Source organism: Nyctereutes procyonoides, unplaced genomic scaffold, assembly GCF_905146905.1.
Source record: "Nyctereutes procyonoides isolate TBG_1078 unplaced genomic scaffold, NYPRO_anot_genome, whole genome shotgun sequence".
Classification (NCBI taxonomy): domain Eukaryota; kingdom Metazoa; phylum Chordata; class Mammalia; order Carnivora; family Canidae; genus Nyctereutes; species Nyctereutes procyonoides.
Window position 1 is genome coordinate 35283554 of NW_026575132.1, and position 17927 is coordinate 35301480.

At 43.7% G+C, this 17927-nt stretch overlaps 1 protein-coding gene and 1 long non-coding RNA gene across 2 annotated transcripts in view; one reads left to right on the forward strand and one right to left on the reverse strand.

Annotated features, from left to right (window-relative positions):
- The window catches only part of CSGALNACT2 (chondroitin sulfate N-acetylgalactosaminyltransferase 2), a 58329-nt gene extending 54130 nt beyond the window's left edge, over positions 1-4199 (reverse strand). Inside the window, 1 exon segment of the mRNA XM_055345231.1 lies at positions 4038-4199. The gene's annotated coding sequence lies outside the window, so the exon portion shown is untranslated.
- A 563-nt stretch (positions 4200-4762) lies between these two features.
- LOC129522881 (uncharacterized) lies at positions 4763-13098 on the forward strand. The gene is made up of 2 exons (XR_008667002.1): positions 4763-4902; positions 12460-13098. It is a non-coding gene; the product is annotated as an uncharacterized LOC129522881 (long non-coding RNA).
- Positions 13099-17927: the final 4829 nt, after the last annotated feature.

The following is a 17927-nucleotide window of genomic DNA, read 5'->3' on the forward strand; positions in this document are numbered from 1 at the left end:
TAGTTGTATTCCAATGGATACTGAAAGTTGAACTACCTATAATTAATCTCACAAAGTATTATTCTTCTTTTGTTTTCATTTTTTGTTTTCAAGCACTTAAAAATATAAAAGCCACTCCACTCTTAGGTCACAGGTCATACTAAATATAGGTGGCCAGTCATATTTGGCAATTCATCGTCTGAATCTTTACATTTTTGTATACTTAAATTTTTTTACATTTCTAAAATTCCACAAAATAAATACACAAGGGAAAAAAGTTAAATATAAGGGTTTATAAAGGGAAACTTCTTCCTTCTAGCCCAGAGGCCCAGGTCTCTTCACCAGTTTTCGTGTATCCTTCCAAATCTACTGCCACTATATTAAACATCCCAGCATAACATGTGGAACCATGTTATTTCACCTATAGAATAAATTTCTGAAAATGGAACTGCTAAGTCAAAGTTCCTTAAAGTTTTTATTCCAGCATGTAAATTGGTCAGTATCTAATCTATAGCTTTTTCCTTGCTCAGGTTAAGCCTTCCAAGATGGCTTTACCTACTTCCCACCTTCCCAAACAACTTTTAAAATCATGTTAAGTATTTGTTCCAGATTATAGACTTTAACTACTAAGTTCTATGAATCCTTCCTGAGCATGTCTTAGTTATCATTATTAATGCCTGTAGCCAAGAAATAAATTATACTATTTTCTTTGGTCACTATTTCTTGATTTCCACATCTATTTTTCTTGGATAAATTTTAATTTTTTACTTGAGGGACACCTGGGTGGCTCAGCGATTGAGTGTCTGCCTTTGGCTCAGGGCATGATCCTGGGGTCCTGGGATCAAGTCCCACATTCGGCTCCAGCAGGGAGCCTGCTTCTCCCTCTGTGTCTCTCATGAATAAATAAGTAAAATCTTTGAAAAAAAATTTTTTTTTCACTTGATACAATACATCCTAGGGTATTCCTAGTGGGTGTGGGTGAAAATAACTTTGTTTTGTCCCTACTTTTTTTTTTTTTTAAAGAATAAGAGAGTGAGTGAGCATGGGTTGAGGCAGAGGGAGAGAGAAACTCCAGCAGATTCCTCGCTGAGCTCGGAGCCTGACATGGGGCGTGATCTCAGAACCCCAAGATCATGACCTGAACTAAAACTAAGAGTCAGAAGCTTAGTTGACTGTGCTGCCCAGAGGCCCCTATTTTGCCCCCACTTTGAATGACAGGTATAATTTCTTAGTTCAAAATATGTCTCATAAGTACTTTTTAAACACTGCTCCACTGTTATCTAACATTCCATGTTCCAGATTAGAAGTCTAAGTGGAAATTTTGTTTTCACTCCTTTATAGGTAACCATGTTTCTCTTTGGAAGCTTATGAGACTGTATATTAATTTATTCATGAAGTTCATAACTTTCATTGGAATGTATCTTTGTGTGTCTATCGATACTCTTAAGACTCTCAGTCTAGTCCACTGTCTAGTCCATTCATAAACTCAGATACTTTGACTCAGAAATTTCCTCGGTTCCTTCCTTTCTTCTTTTGGCATAGTATTTTGTTTCCATTCTACCATAAGGTAAGAATGGAAAATCTGGTATCTATTTTGATTTGCGAGGGGGAGAAGAAGGGAGGAGAATGGGAAACAGGGACTGTTAGCACAACCAGAAACCCTTAACCCATGCCACATCTTTCTACAAGCCTGCTGATAAAAGGTATACTTACTGATCATTCCCACTACACAGATGAAATGGAGACCAAAGAGGGAAGGGCTGATTTAGATTTGCCAGTACTTTATCTTCTGATACATCTTTCTAGAGGCCCAAGATTCTGCCTGGATACGCCTACCCTCATGATTTTTGTGGTTATTTCTCCTTTTCTAATTTCTATTCCTTCCTAGAACTGCTATGAGATTTTCACTGACTCTTCTGGATCTATTTTTCATGTCATAGCTATTTTTTCCCCTACTTTCTATGTTTTAATATTCAAGAACTGTTTGTTTTCAGGGCAGCCTGAATATGTTCAATAGGCATGATGCCCTCCCAAATCTGAACATACTAATAGTAATTTTAAAGTTTTCTTCTGTTTCTTACATTAACTCTATTGATTCAGGTCTATTTCTATGTATTTGTTCAGCCTGGGGCATCTCTCATATGCTACTGATTTCTGTTGTTTGTCCCCATTATAAATGCATCAGCAACTCAGCATCTGTTGGAAATCACTGTACTCCTGCGTAAATTCACATTTGTAACAATTTTATATTTACACACAGTACTTATATAGTACGTTAGCAACAAGGTAAGTTCTTTGACTTGCAGTCCCATGATTCTTCAATCCATTTTTAGTCCTATCCTTGTGGTGTTTCGTTTCCCCTAACAACCACCAACTTGAGTAACACAGTTCTTACCTAAGTGTTATGCAATAAGCTTCAGGGATAGATCGTCACCAGCTCTATCTAACAGACTTATCTAAGAGTTAAACAAATAATGACAGTCTGGCAGAAGATTGTTACAGGTGTGCAACCAAATAAATAAATAATAATATAGTAATGAATCACTTAAGTCTTGAACTCAAAATAGTTATCCTTTTTACAGAAGTTAAAAGAAATTATATTGAAAAAGAAAGACTCTATCTTGGTTCAAACCATTTTCTGCCTACCTTATGATAGTTATTCCACAGCTGAAGAAATGCACATAGGTGTTCACCAATAACATTTATAAGGAATGTTCCTAGCATTCTTCAAAATATGTAAAAATAGAAGTTGAAAACACAAATATCCATCAACAGAAGAATAGTCATATAGTCATATCAATGGAATATTGAACAGCAATTTTAAAAATGAACTTGAAACATCATGGGTGAATCTCACAAGCAATGTGCTGAGCGTAAACAAAACTAACAGATAATGACAGAAATCAGAACACTGATGGGGGTGGGCAAGAGTAAAACTAGGAAGAAGCAGAGGGAAACTCCTGGGATGATGGAAATGTTCTTTAAGTGTAATTTGGTGTAGCTTATGGTTACACAAGTTATTAAATATATAAAAACCCACTCAGTTGTGCAATTAAGATTTATGTACCTGATGACTTCATCTGTATTTCATACTTAAACAAAAAAGTTGAGAAAGAAAAAAAATGTAATTTCCAAACTGTCTGGAATGAAAACTATGCATATTTATGTCGATATTCAATAAATATTGGAACAGTTAGCCATATTTAGCCATAAATATTGGAAACCCAACATCCTTTTTACATTTAGTCATAAGACAGCTTTAGACACATCAGGATAATAATACAAAATGAAGATTAACATCGTTAGTCATAAAACACTTGGTTTCCCACCTCCAAGTATGGAAGTACTGTTTTAATACAACATTTTTATTTATTTATTTTTTAGATTTACTTACTTATTTATGTGAGACACACAGAGAGAGGCAGAGACACAAGCAGAGGGAGAAGCAGGCTCCCTGCGGGGAGCCTGACATGGGACTCAATCCCAGGACTCCGGATGGATGACGCCTGAGCCTAAGGCAGATGCTCAAACACTGGGCCACTAAGGTGCCCCTCAATACAACATTTAAAGACAACATTGATTCCACCAGAAATGAAGACTCAGCTCCTGAGAATCTTCAATGAGATTACGTGTCCGGACACTGCATATAAATCTCAAGGACAGGCTGAAAGATAAAAGCCTAAGATTTATAATCGAATCTCCATCCTGCCAATAATGTCATCACACACGCACACACTTAAAGCATCACTACTGCGTTTAGAAATGATTCCTCCGAAGGCTGTTCCGGAATAGCGCAATTTTCCAGATGAAGACTGAAAATGCAAGAGGCTCCCTGTCCTGTAGCCTCCTCGGCCGCACTGATTCCTACACAAATGTGCATCTCTGAAAGGCGCCTGCTGCCCGGCAGAGACAGACAGACACGGCGAGGGGCTGCTGTCAAGAGAATACTACGTTAACGCCATAAGGAGGCAACAGCTGACTAGAGAGTTTCTGCGCGGAGAGAAGCGGAGAGGATGGTGAGTCAGATGAAAAAAGAAAGTGCTAAAAATAAAACACACCCAAAGCCACGGTCCTCTGACAGCATCGTTCTCCAAAGAGAACTCAAACTGCTCCGAAAAGCGGTGACTCTCGCTGACACCGCAGCGGTCCTCCGAGGGCTTGTCCAGGAGGGGACCCCATCCGATAGGGGCCTCCCGCCCCCGTCCCGACCCCGGAGCTCGTCCGGGAAGCGACCCGACCCGGACCGGGACCCGCAGCCCTCCGCCCGCGCCCGGGCGCTCGCACTGCGCGGGCCCGAGCCGCGAGAGCCGCGGACAGGCGACGCTGGGTGGGGCCGCGTACTCACCGCGCTCACCCGTGGGTGCAAGGCCACCACCGCGCCGCTACGCCTCCTCCCCGGCTGCAGGCAGACACCAGCGGCGCCCGGCGCGCAGGGGATACCACCGCCTCAGCGCCCTCCGCGCCCCGCCGCGCCGACAACCGCCACTTCCGGCGCGCGTGAGGAAATGAGGCTGCCGCCGCGGGGCGCGCCCGCTCAGCCCCGCCCACGCCCCGGCCCCGCCCACAGCCGACGCCGACGGCCCCGCCCACTTTCCCGCCCGCGCCCAGTGTCGGGCTTAGGAAGCCTAGAAGCTGGCGTACGGTTCTGATTGATCAATTGTCTATTTAAAATTGTGTGTGTGGTGTGCGTGTGCGTGTGTGTGCGTGCGTGTGTGCGTGCGCGTGTGTGCGTGTGCGTGTGTGTGCGTGTGCGTGTGTGTGTGCGTGCGTGCGTGTGCGCGTGCGCGTGTGTGCGCCTGTGTGCGCGTGTGTGCGCGTGTGCGTGTGTGTGCGCGTGTGCGTGTGTGTGTGCGTGCAGCTCGAAGAATGATTTGTGGAGACCGGGAGATTGCCCCAGGCAGAAAACCGTTTCCGCCGGAGCAGGTAGAGTCTGCGGAGACCCGAGTACCAGCCCGCGGCGGGCGGCGGACTCTGAGAGTGGGAGGGACTCGGCTGAGGAGGACAGCTCTGTCCTGCCCGGGACCCCTGTCCTGGGAGCTTGAAGGGTTGGTGAATGCCTTGGTGGACGCTGAGCTAAGGATTGATAGGTCGCCAGAGGTGTTCGGGCATCCTCGAGGGTGCTGGGCTGCGCGTGAGACCGCAGCAAGGAAGTCCTGAGCTGCCGCTGGACCTTTAGCCATTCCATTTCTTTGGACCAGGGTTTCCTTGTATGTGAACCGAGGGATTTGAGGTAGACATTGTGCAAGATGGCTTGAGATCTGATATTGTCTGATTTTAGTGGGGGGGGGGGAAGCCCTCCCTAGCATCCCCTCTACTCAACTCTCAACTGCTTATTTCTGGGCATCCCCAAGGCACTTTGTCCTGCCCTAGGGAGTGATGGTCTGAGCAGGGGAGGGGATGTCAGGCAGCACCAGCCTCTGCCTGGGTCTGGGCAGGACACGAAGGTTCTAAGAGCAGCTCTGGGGTCTGGCCTCCCATCAGGCTCTGCTTTCCTTAGCGCAGGTTACCACACAGCCTCTCTTAGCCTTTTTCCTCAAGCTGTGTTGTAGGGACAATAACAATAGCAGACGCTTCCCTGAGGTTGTTGTGAAGGTTAAAAGCAATTCTGTGTCTGAAGGGTTTGGCACTCTACCTGGCAGGTGGCAGGCAATTGAAGGTTACTGTCACCATTGAGTACATTACTTAGAGCAGAAAATGGAGGTGACTATGGGATGCATCCTGTAGAAGCAGCATTCCTAGAAAGGAGGATTTGCTCCTAATCACAGCTGTCTTCACTGGATGATGGTTATTGGGATGTCTTTAATACAGATAGTCTTCTCAGATATGTCTTGTGGGAAATCCCACAGGTAAGAGTCTGGATAGCCTTCTTCTAAGATAGGCTTGCTGAATGTCCAGCCTCTTCCTTTTTTTTTTTTTTTAAGATTTATTTATTTATTCATGAGAGACGCAGAGACACAGGCAGAGGGAGAAGCAGGCTCCATGCAGGGAGCCCAACATGGGACTCGATCCCCAGTCTCCAGGATCATGCCCCGGGCGGAAGGCAGCGCTAAACCACTGAGCCACCAGGGCTGCCTTCCAGCCTCTTCCTAATTTCAAGTTGTCATTCCTCTTTCATGTCATTTCTGCGCAAATGTAAATAAACATTTATAGTGTTAACACTCCTTCCCCAAATCTGGCCCAAGACTGAATAATTCATCTAGTCATAGATTCCATGGGTCTGTGACCTTCTGAGGGTAAGGACCATGTCTTTTTCCTCTACCAGTACTTTACACATAGGAAGTGTTCAATAGGGATCCCTGGGTGGCGCAGCGGTTTGGCGCCTGCCTTTGGCCCAGGGCGCGATCCTGGAGACCCGCGATCGAATCCCACGTCGGGCTCCCGGAGCGTGGAGCCTGCTTCTCCCTCTGCCTGTGTCTCTGCCCCCCCCCCTGTGACTGTCATAAATAAATAAATTTTAAAAAGGAAGTGTTCAATAAATGTGAATTGAATTGATTAAAATAAGAACACACAAGGATCTCTCGCTTACCCAGAATCTCTGCCACTTGACTAGCCCCTTGAGCAGATGGCAGGAATGATTAAGTTTACTGTCTGACATAATTAAGCTTTCTGTCTGGATGCCTAGTTATGCTCTAGTATGGCAATCAGTCTTGTGTGAGTCTATGTAGTATAAATTAGTTATCTAGAGTTTTTTTTAAAAGATATTTATTTGTTCATGAAAGACACACACACACACAGAGAGAGAGAGAGAGAGAAAGAGAGAGAAAGAGAGAGGCAGAAACAGGCAGAGGGAGAAGCAAGATCCACTCAATCCCAGGACCCCAGGATCACGCCCTGGGCTGAAGGTGGCACTAAACCGCTGAGCCACCTGCACGTCCCAAGTTATCTTGTGTTTAAGCCTGCCATGGTTGTTTGTCCTGTAAGTCTGAGGATCCAACTTGGGAGTGTGAATGGAAAGGTGAAGTATTCTCTCTTGGGTACAGAGCACAACATTGGTGGATTTAAGAGGTTAAGACAGAAGTTCTTTGGGCAGCCCTGGTGGCGCAGCGGTTTAGCGCTGCCTGCAGCCTGGGGTGTGATCCTGGAGACCCGGGATTGAGTCCCATGTCGGGCTCCCTGCATGGAGCCTGCTTCTCTCTCTGCCTGTGTCTCTGCCTCTCTTTCGCTCTCTCTGAATAAATAAATAAATCTTTTTTTAAAAAAAGAGGTTAAGACAGAAGTTCTTTAAATACTTAAAGTGTTACTGCAAGTAATTATAAATGGCAGGCCACTGAACTGTCAGAGGATTACATTCCCAGGCTGGCAGCTTTGAAGCTCTCAATCCAAGTCTAAGTCCACTACATATCCTCAGTTAAGATGTTGTAATCAGCCTGTATTTGACATTCCTGATGATGGCCCTTAGGAAGTCTACAGAAAAAGGAGTATCTGGATCTGTCCTCTACTCTCATATCCAACCAGCAAATGCTCAGGCTGTCCTCTCTTTCTGCTGTCCTTAGACACTTTAAATTGGATGAGACTATCTACTCTCCCAGGGCAGGAACATGGCCTCTCCTTTTTCTCTCAGGCACCCCTAAACCGGGCCCAGGACCTGACCCATTATAGGTGCTCTCTGCATACCCACAGATGCATGAATCAATAAATACTAGTATTCATTCTACAGCTCTAACTTTCCTCTAGTGGAGGCCAAAGTAATAGCAAGATAAGCCTCTACTTCCACTAACCAGATGCAAAACAGCCTCACTTCCTGTTGTGCTGCAATGCACAGTAGAACCACTCCCATCCATGTTAAATATTCTATCCTTTGTCTACCTCCACTAGCCTTATAAGTGCTGGGTTTTCTTCTTTATTTATAGCACTTGTTTTTCTTCCTTTGCCCTACACTTTCCTTACTGATCATGCCATGTAGCCACATCTGGCACAAGCAGGGTGTGCACTCAGCAGCAAATGCTTCTCTCAGTGCTCCCTCTGTTCTAACCCCTCTAATCCTCTTGACATCCCTGTGGAGTAGGTTATGGTCCTCAGTTTACAGTGAAAGAAACAGAAACTCAGAGAAGAAACTGCAGAGGCTCTCCCAGGACAGGACCTGACATGAAATCAAAGCAGCAGGGTTAGGGTCATCTGTCACTTCTTGTAAACTGTTATTTGAATCCCCCATTAGAATTGTTGTTTTTAAAATAAATTGAGATTCTGCCATCAATGGATTTAAATTGTTAGCTTTTTATTATTTTTTGAATTGCTAAATAAAATACTAACTGAACTGTATATAATTTATATTTTGAGAGATAATGAGTAATTCAAGTTCTGTGGCAAGTAATGGTGATATACATAAAATAAATAGTTCCATTGAGAAAAATACTAACGTACTGTTGTGGTATATTAATACTAGAAGAATGTAGTTTTTTCCCCCCAACAATCTCTGACGCTTCTTTTTTTTTTGCCTGTAAAACTTTCCCACTCCCTAAGCCTGTTTTTGAGCTCCTGCCAAATGAAAGTGATAGGGGCTGACTTCCTTGCTATAGCAAGCTCTGAGTAGGCTTTGCCTATTCTCATTCCAACCATCTTTGTTTCCACCGTTTTCCCAGTGGCGCCACCAAGATATGCCCTTCCCTGCTTATTGCCTCAGACCAGAGGCTTCAATCAGGCATGGTATTCACAGAGGCCCCCTATGAATTGCTGTTCTTGGTTTATCAAGTCTGTAAGGATATGGTAAATTGGCATTGGGTCTGACCACTGCTCGCTTTGCATGGAGTTCCTTGGCTATTTCTTAGTTTGGGAACCTGGTTTTGTTATCGATTTCCATTTGTTAGGCATCTTTGATGGAATCAGTCCATTCCTTTCATCCCCTTTTGCTGTCTTTTATGTTTTGTGTACTTTCTAAGTGTTGTTTATCATATGGAGAATCATAGGATAGAACACTGGCACAGCCCTAGAACCCTGTTGCTCAAGCTGGTTCACAGACCTGAGTTTGGTCTTCTCTCCACGCCAGTGTCCATCTATACATGGTATTTCCCCCATGACTTCCTTGTGTCCAAATTTCCCTCTTCTTGTAAGGGTACGAATCATCGGATTAGGGGCCACCTTAATGCAGCATGACCTCATCTTAACATGATTGCATCCATAAAGACCCTATTTTCGGATAAGGTCAATTTCACAGGCTCTGGAAGTATGGACTTGAACTTATCTTTTGGGGGCACAATTCTACCCACTATAGATGGCAACCTCACCAATTTCTGATAGATTCAGGTGCTACTCTTTCTGCATTAAGCCCTGCCACTTTTGTTCAGTCTTTTCCTAGGAGTAAACATATGGCAGATGGTGAGCATTTTAAATAACCCACAATTTTCTCTATTTCCCAGACCATAACTATGAGCCTTGAGCCGTTGATTGCAAAACATTCCTTCCTGCTCTGTGACATTGTCTCTTCAAAGGTAACAGGGAGAAACTTACTTTGCAATACTAAATGCACACCAGAGTACTTGGGACTATTTGTGAGATTCCATAGGATCCCTTTACTCAGAAGCAAGCTGATTCTGCTCTGGATTCTCCATTATATTTAATACACACCCCCAGATAATTTTCTTACCTGGGGGTGTGTATCAAATATACCTGACACTTTCTGGGCTAAAGATTCTACTGTAGTGGAATAAGAATAATTGGAGTAGAATCTATTAAAGTTTAGAGAGAACTTACCAAACCATTACCCAAACTTCTCCAATATCCCTTGAAACCAAAAGCAAAGGAAGGGATTAAATCTATAGTTGAAGTCTTATATCCAAAGATCTTCTTGTACCCTACCCTTGTAATATGCCCATCCTGGCAGTAAAGAATGGCCTCAGGGCCATTCACAAAACTGTTATTCCCCATTCTCTGGCGCATATACCATCCTGTGAGCCACTTGCTGAAGACACTGGCTGTAGTGAATCTTTGCTCAGCTTTTTTCAATGTGCTTCTAGAACAGGACAGTCAATAACTTTTTGTACATATTAATAGCAAATTTCCACAACATAAACCCTACAATTTTAACCATTAAGTATACAGTTCAGTGGCATGAAGTACATTTACATTGTTCTACATAGCCATCTCCACTATCCAGCTCCAGAACTTTTTCCTCATCCCACACTGAAACTCTTCCCCCATAAATACTAACTCCCCACTTTACCTTCTCCCAGCCCCTGGCAACCAACATTCTACTTTCTGCCTCTATGAATTTGCTCTATGTAACTCATGTGAATGGACTCACATACTATTTGTCTTTTGAGTATGTGTTTGAATGACGACAGTACCTTTCTTACCTTCACCTGGGGAAGATAACTGTCCTTCAGGATGGTCACGCCCCAAGGGTTCACTGAAGTATCCTACTATTTTTCTCAAGTTGTTAATCAAGATCTAAATGATCTAATTTTAATTAAATGAAAAGGAAAAATGAAAAAAAATTAATGATCTAATTTAAGTTATCTAAATTTCCCTTGTGATTGTTAGGACACCATATGTAGATGATCTCCTACTCTACTCAGAGAAAAAAGGATTCCATTTACTTATTCTCAGCCTTAGAAGAAGGTCATAATATTTCAAAAGACAAATTGCCATTTTGCCAAAATACAGTCTATTATTTAGGATGTGGTTCAACTAGAAGGGGAAAACATTCTCTTCTGATAGACTAAAACCTACTCAAATCTATGGTAGCTCCTTCACAAAATCACATCTGAGAGGATTTAAAGGTTTATTTATTTATTTTTAAGGATTTTATTTATTCATGAAAGACACACAGAGGGAGAGAGAGAGAGAGAGAGAGAGAGAGAGAGAGAGAAGCAGAAACATAGGCAGAGGGTGAAGCAGGCTCCTCGCAGGGAACCCAATGTGGGACTCAATTCTGGACCCTGGGATCATGCCCTGAGCCAAAGGCAGATGCTCAACTGCTGAGGTATCCAGGCATCCCAGGATTTAAAGGTTCCACTAGATTTTTCAGCACCCATTGGTGCTAAATTTTTTCTGTGATTTTTATACCTCTTTATGAACTAAGTTCTTAGTAAGAGATTCTCTCCTCTGGGAGCCTCAAAATGAACAGGCTTTCTGGAACCTGAAGGTGGCTCATCAGTGGCCTCTTTCCCTAGACATCTGAAACAACAGAAGGCCCTTCTGTCTATTTGTGCATGAGCAATCTGGACAAGACCTTGGAGTTTCACGGGAACCATCCAAAACCCATCACTTACTACCTAGCCTTCCCTTGACATGCTATATGCCCCTAGTGTTAGGGCAGGTGTTCTGCTGCAAAATTTGTGGATGCTTCTGCCGAGCTAGTTCCAGGCTCCTCGCTTGACCTCATGATCCTTCCTGAAGTAGAGAGATTACTATTGACTGGAAACAGCACTTCTCAGCCAGCTGCTTAACATCTTATGAAATTCTATTACTCTCTCCCTCTCAGGTACTACTTACTGCTACAATACCCTGAATCCAGGCATTCTGCTTCTCTTAGCAGAAGAAGGGGAGCCTAGTGATCATTTTACCTCAGATAATTTGGGAACTCTCTGTACCTTACTCACATGTATTATAGTCTCATATTGAGAACCCTGAACTAATCCTGTTTGCTGATGGATCATTCTTGAAGCTGGAAGATATCAAGCAGCATGTACTATCATTAATTGAAGGTCTCCTTTAGAATTTAGTCCTCTCCTGAGGTAAAATCAGTCAAAATGGCAGAAGGTGTTGAATTTACTACAGCTTGTTAACTAGCCAAAGACTAGAGGGTAAACATATAATATAGACAGGAAATATGTTTTTGGGGTGCCACACAACTTTGGGATGCTAGAACCCCCACAAAAATGGACAAGTTAAGCAACTATTAGATGCATTCTATTTACTACAAAGGTGACTACTATGAAGGTTGAGAACCATGCAAAAAGAGACAATTTTGAAGCTAAAGGAAACGCTCTGCAGATCATGATGCCAAACAGCTAAATTTTCTCCCTGAAACTATTCATGGAGCACAAATTGATTACTACTTTAAATTGACACTGGAGGGGAATCCCTGGGTGGCGCAGTGGTTTGGCGCCTGTCTTTGGCCCGGGGGGGGGGGGGGCGCGATCCTGGAGACCCGGGATCGAATCCCACGTCAGGCTCCCGGTGCATGGAGCCTGCTTCTCCCTCTGCCTGTGTCCCTGCCTCTCTCTCTCTCTCTCTCTCTCTCTCTGTGACTGCCATAAATAAAAAAAAAAAATTGACACTGGAGAAGCTGTAAAGGGACAGCTGCATTGTTCTAAATTTCATGTGGGTAAGTCATGGTGTGTGCCAATCCTAATACTGTCCTTGGATCAGTGACACAGGGAAGGTGGGGCAGGCTCTACAGTGCCTTACGAGTAAAAGCTACTTGCTCTGTAAAACTGACCCTCAGGACCTGTATGGAATTTATTCTTGGCCTGGGTTAGGATTCTGGGTTCAAAGCATCTGACGGGTTATTAATTGTTCTCATTCTTGTTTATGTCATAGGGGTAGTAATACTGGTCCACTGCATTCTATCCAGGGTCTGAAATGCTTCTGCACAGCTACTTTCCTCATCAGATGATCCTCATGGTGATACAACAGAAAGGCTGAGAAGACTTCATGATACAGTTGGCCATGTAGAGGACTGAACAATCAATCTCAAAGTGGTGAAGATCTGGATTTCTAGACTTCCCGAAATTCACCAACTTCTCACAAGCAAGAAAATGATCAGAAAGGAAGACTGAGAGACTGAATATGCAGACATACAATGACCAGACCACATGTAAACTGAGAAGCCCTGACCCACACCTCTGTAGGAACTGGCCCAGAATGGTCAGGGCTTGGTCTATGACTGCCACGTTCCCCACTTTTGCTATTTCCAAATCAGAACCAATCAGAGAGAGCCAAATATGTTCCCAAAGCAAATCTCATAAGATGCCCGACTTCTAGGTAGCCTACCTTCCGCTTCCCCCTGCTATCAACTTCCAAGCACAACGTGCCTGAAGCCTCTCTCCCTCACCCCCTTTTTTACTGTAAAGCTTTTCCCTCCTCTGCCTGCCTTCGAGTTTCTGTCAAAACCAACTGATGGTGGTTGAACTCTCTTACTATAGCGAGTTCAGAATTAAATAACCTCTGCTTGTTCCATTTGGATGGTCTTTACTTATTTCCATGAAATTTAATTTTATAGATAATTGGGGTCCTCTGAAAAAAATACAATTTTCTACCACAATGCTTTTTTTTTTTTTAAAGATTTTATTTATTTATTCATGAGAGACACACAGAGAGAGAGAGGCAGAGGGAGAAGCAGGCTCCCCAAAGGGAGCCTGATGTGGGACTTGATCCCAGAACCCCGGGATCATGACCTGAGCCAAAGGTGGATGCTCAACCACTGAGTCACCCAAGTCCCCCACACAATACTTCTTTTACTTCAATGACTATCTCATGAAAGACCAGAATCCTTCTATCCTCTGTATCACTCCTTTTCTTAAAAATCTGATAATCTTTTCTTTCCCCAAACCCTTGGCATGCACCTGACCTGCCAGGCCCTGTGGCCACAGACCCTCCAGGGAAATTTTCTCTTTAAAGCTCCCAGGATGGGGATCCCTGGGTGGCTCAGAGGTTTGGCACCTGCCTTTGGCCCAGGGCGTGATCCTGGAGTCCCGGGATCGAGTCCCACATCAGGCTCCTGGCATGGAGCCTGCTTCTCCCTCTGCCTGTGTCTCTGCCTCTCTGTGTGTGTGTGTGTCTAAAATAAGTAAATAAATCTTTAAAAAAATAAATAAAAATAAAGCTCCCAGGAGGCACATGTGAAGCATGTCATAGGCCCTTGGTGAAAGAAGCATCTGAGGACAGGGGCTGTGACACAGGCACCATGTGGGCTCCCTACAGTCCTCTGGGCAAAGTCCCTTGCCTCAGGGAGTAAGAGGCAGCCTCGCGTTCTTCCTTCTTCCAGTCTAGACCCTTCCCAAACCATAGGAATGACTTTCCTCCACAGGGGAAATGACATGTGCAGAAAAGGACTGGCATGGAGGTGAGAGACAAGAGCAGCCAAAAAACATATGGTTTATTCTGGTACTGTTTACAAAACTGACCAAGATTAAAAGAAACGGGGACACTTAAAATGAACTTCACATTTTTATTCATGAAATTGATCATTTTCATGGTAAATATTATGTTTATGAAATATCCAAATGATTTCCTTCTCAAAAAGTTACTTTTGTGTTTTGTTTTGTTTTTTAGTTTTGGAATGTACTTACCTTGCCTGCTCATGCTAACTTTGAACTTGAATTGCTGTGTCCTCTGAATGGATGCAGGGCTATGGTGCCTCCCGGTGTGGAACAGAACTCCTGAAGTCATGGTGGTTGGGTTGGAGTGGTCTTGGGTTGTGACTCCTTCCATGCTGCCTGGCCCAGTTCCTTGTGACACTGATGTTTCTGCAGTCACCAAGTTCCTGTAGATGGCTTCCCCGTTACAACTCTGGGCCAGGCTCACATTGAGAGATGTCGGTTGGCCAGGTCCTGTGATTTAGCACATCCCCCAAAACATCTGCAAAATTATCTCATTACTTGACATAGCCATCAAAACCTGACTTGCAAAGATTAACCGTGATTTCTTTTGGGCATTGATAGTGCGTGCCAGTGTCTTTGACTCTGGGTGTGATGCTCACTCTTGCTGCTGTTACACTGCCCCCCCCCGCCCCCATCCAGCCTTGGCTGCAGAATGGATAGGTGCTCCAAATTGAAAAATTCTCTACATAGAGGTTCTGATTTTTTGTGATGTCAGCTAAGAACAGTTCCTGTGAATCCCTAGAGTTCTAACAAGGCCATCAAGGTTGCTGCCTGTGGAGAAGAGATGAGAGAACAGAACAGGCAGACTCAGTGGAGGGGTGTTTTCTGCACAAGGACAAGAGCAGAGAATAAGCTCTGTGAATATCTTCATGCTGAAGGGATGAGGAAGCTCCTCCACCACTACGCGTGCCCTTCAGACCACCATGTCTTTCCAGAGCCACAGAGTTATGGATTTCTCAGGCATCATCTAGAACCACCCTAAATGCCACCTGCTAAATATCCTATACATGAATATGCCCAAGGGAGGAGAGGAAACCATTCACTGGGGAAATGATGCTTTATTTATACTGGGGAAGATTATGCTTTTCCTTTGAATTTTCTATTACATATAAAGTATTTGTCCAAGCCCCATTCTCAGGCATTATATTCAACTAAATTTCCACTCTTAAAATAAGCTGCCCTTATGGTAGAAAAGCATCGTTTGTGGAAATTGGTGGAGGAATGTGCTTTTTAAGACAAATAAACCAAACATACAAACACTCCTAATGGAAGTTCAATGCTCTTGAAAAAGGGGGCTTTTAGTATTTTAGTATCAGCTTTTCTCAGCATGGGTTTCTAAACGGTCAGAGGAAAAGACTGTAACAAATCGCTCACCCTAGAGATTACGTTTACTTCCAGCCCCTGTGATTCAGATTGAAGGGGGACGTCAAGAGTGGACATGGGTGCTGAGGGCCGGAAGCCAGAGCTTCGAGGGCCAGGGGCAGTCCGTCCAGGTGTGTGTGTGTGTGTGTGTGTGTGTGTGTGTGCACGTGTGTACACCAAATGTGGGAAATGACATAGGCTTTTGGCATCTAGTGCACGACACACTCAGAAATCAGATTTATATTGGTAACAACTTGTGTTTGCCAACTGACCTATCTGCTCCCTGCCAGGCATTTGAGGAGGAGTTCAGAGAATGCATGCATAACCCAGCAGAAAGACTTGGTCTTTTAAACTTATGGTAGTTCAGGGCAAAAGTTTATCACTGACTGTACCAGACTTTCAGTTATGGCTATGCATTTTGCATCCCTTCTTGCACATCTGTCTAATGGCAGCTTTAAGAAATAAGCCAATTTGCTAGAGAACCGCAAACACCTGAACTCGATGTGGCTGTTGCTCTATTTCAGGGAAAGAAACACAAAGGAAAGAATGGTGGAACTAGCGGCACTTTAACAGTTCCCATAATGTGCCTAGTCACCTACATATTGTTCAAGATAAGTCAATGACCAAGCACCTCCTAGTTCTTTGAGCACTGTCACTTCCCCAGGGGTTACCATGACAGATCTCCTTGTGGTATTTCAATCCTTACACGTTGAAACTTCAAAATCAGAAACCTGATGTTTCCAACTGGGAAGTTAAAAAGAGAAAAGAAGTTTACACATTTTATGATAGATGATTTTATTCACATAATTGAAATTATTTCCTTAGTCACCTTGTTACAAAAGCAAATTAACAATGGTATGGTTTAGTAACCTTTCATAAATAGATTTTACAAATTTTAATAACTGACAGATTGCTACTTAATGCTCAGTAATACTTAATACTTGGTAACTTCAGTGTATATGCATATGAAAATAGTCTGATAGGACCAGTAAGTATGAGTGCTTTTAAAACTCAGGAATAGACATTAGATAACTGGTCAAGGGTTAAGACCTGGAGCTTTCACCCTGCCAAGAACAAACCCACTGTGGCAACTCGCACCTGTTGAGTAGGTATTTTTTAACAATTTGAAGAGTTTATCCTTTTTTCTGCATTTAATAAGACTGTCATTAACCACATCTGAAAACCAAAAGTTTACCACAACTAGATTATTTGTAAAAGAACTTATCACAGTGTGTCTGAAAAGTGGCCTAAACTAAAGCCACGTTACAGCGTGTTTTTCCAGCTCTCCCTCTGCGGGTTTGTGTGCACACGCATACACACACATACTATGAGGCTCTGCTACATACTCATCCAAGCTACAAAAATTCCCTAATTTTACTGCTTTTGTGAAACGCCTATGAGATACAGCGTTTGGATGAGACACTGTCAGTCCTTTACAGTGCTTTAAGTCTGAAGGCCAGGCAGCGTGTTGGGAACTGACCCTCTCCCTAGAGGTTACAGTCAGAAGAGCAGCTGGGAACTTCCCGAAAGCCACCCCCACAGATGGGAGGAGTACAGAGTGTCTGTGACCACAAACAAGCAGTGAAGAATGTCAAGAAGCTTATGAGTCATGGTCAGAATCTAATAAACAAGAATGTCTCGCTATAGCAGCATTAACTTACAAAGACAGAAAGAGTGGATACACGTACCTTTTCACACAAGCTCTATGAGAGCCAAAACATTGTCTTTTCCACATCAGAACTGTAATCAGAGGGTAGCAGTCCTTGGTCATTGTCAATGTTACTTCTAACATAACTAGCTGAACTGTCCTTTTTAAGCTGAGCACTAACCCCACCCACTACTCCTAATGTATGAGACGAGCCACTGCTTTCTGGCGCTGGACATGTGGTGCATGAAGGCTGGCAGCAGTGGGATTCACAGCAGCCAAGTCTTGGCTGTCAGCAATCCTTGGACTGGAGCCATTCCACTCAAACGCCCCTTTTCTTCATACCGTTCTTGTCAGGGCGCAGTGATCACTCAGTGATGGGGACAGAAGCGTCTGTGAGCCCATTCCCCTCACACCACCCACCTATATAGTAAATATGGCATCAAATCTCTCCATTGTGCTAAATTTAAAAATCATTTAAATCATGATAAAAATCAAACGTCTTCCTAAGAAAAGGCGCCATGATTAAAAAAATAAAACCAAAAACGTTCTCAAGAACTCAAACGCTGAGTTGAGGCCCATCCCGAGGTCTCCTCATCCCCTCCAGCCCTGGCTGTAGTGGGTTTTGACACCCCTACAAGGCCTTGCTGGGCTCTTGTTCTGAACAAGAACATGTTGTTTGGGCCAGATTTTATTTTTCCTGTTGCCCTTTGGTGTGTGTGCTTCGTGTTTAAATCTTGTTGCCTTGTTTGGTGGCAACCAGAAAAATAAAACAGCTCAGGTAGTGATTGAAGGACCCACATGTGTGAGCACAGAATGTGTGGTGGTCACCGATGAGCACGGACCAACACAGGGTACTACTGAGGGCCGAAGAGGAAGGAATAACTAGAGGCTGGACT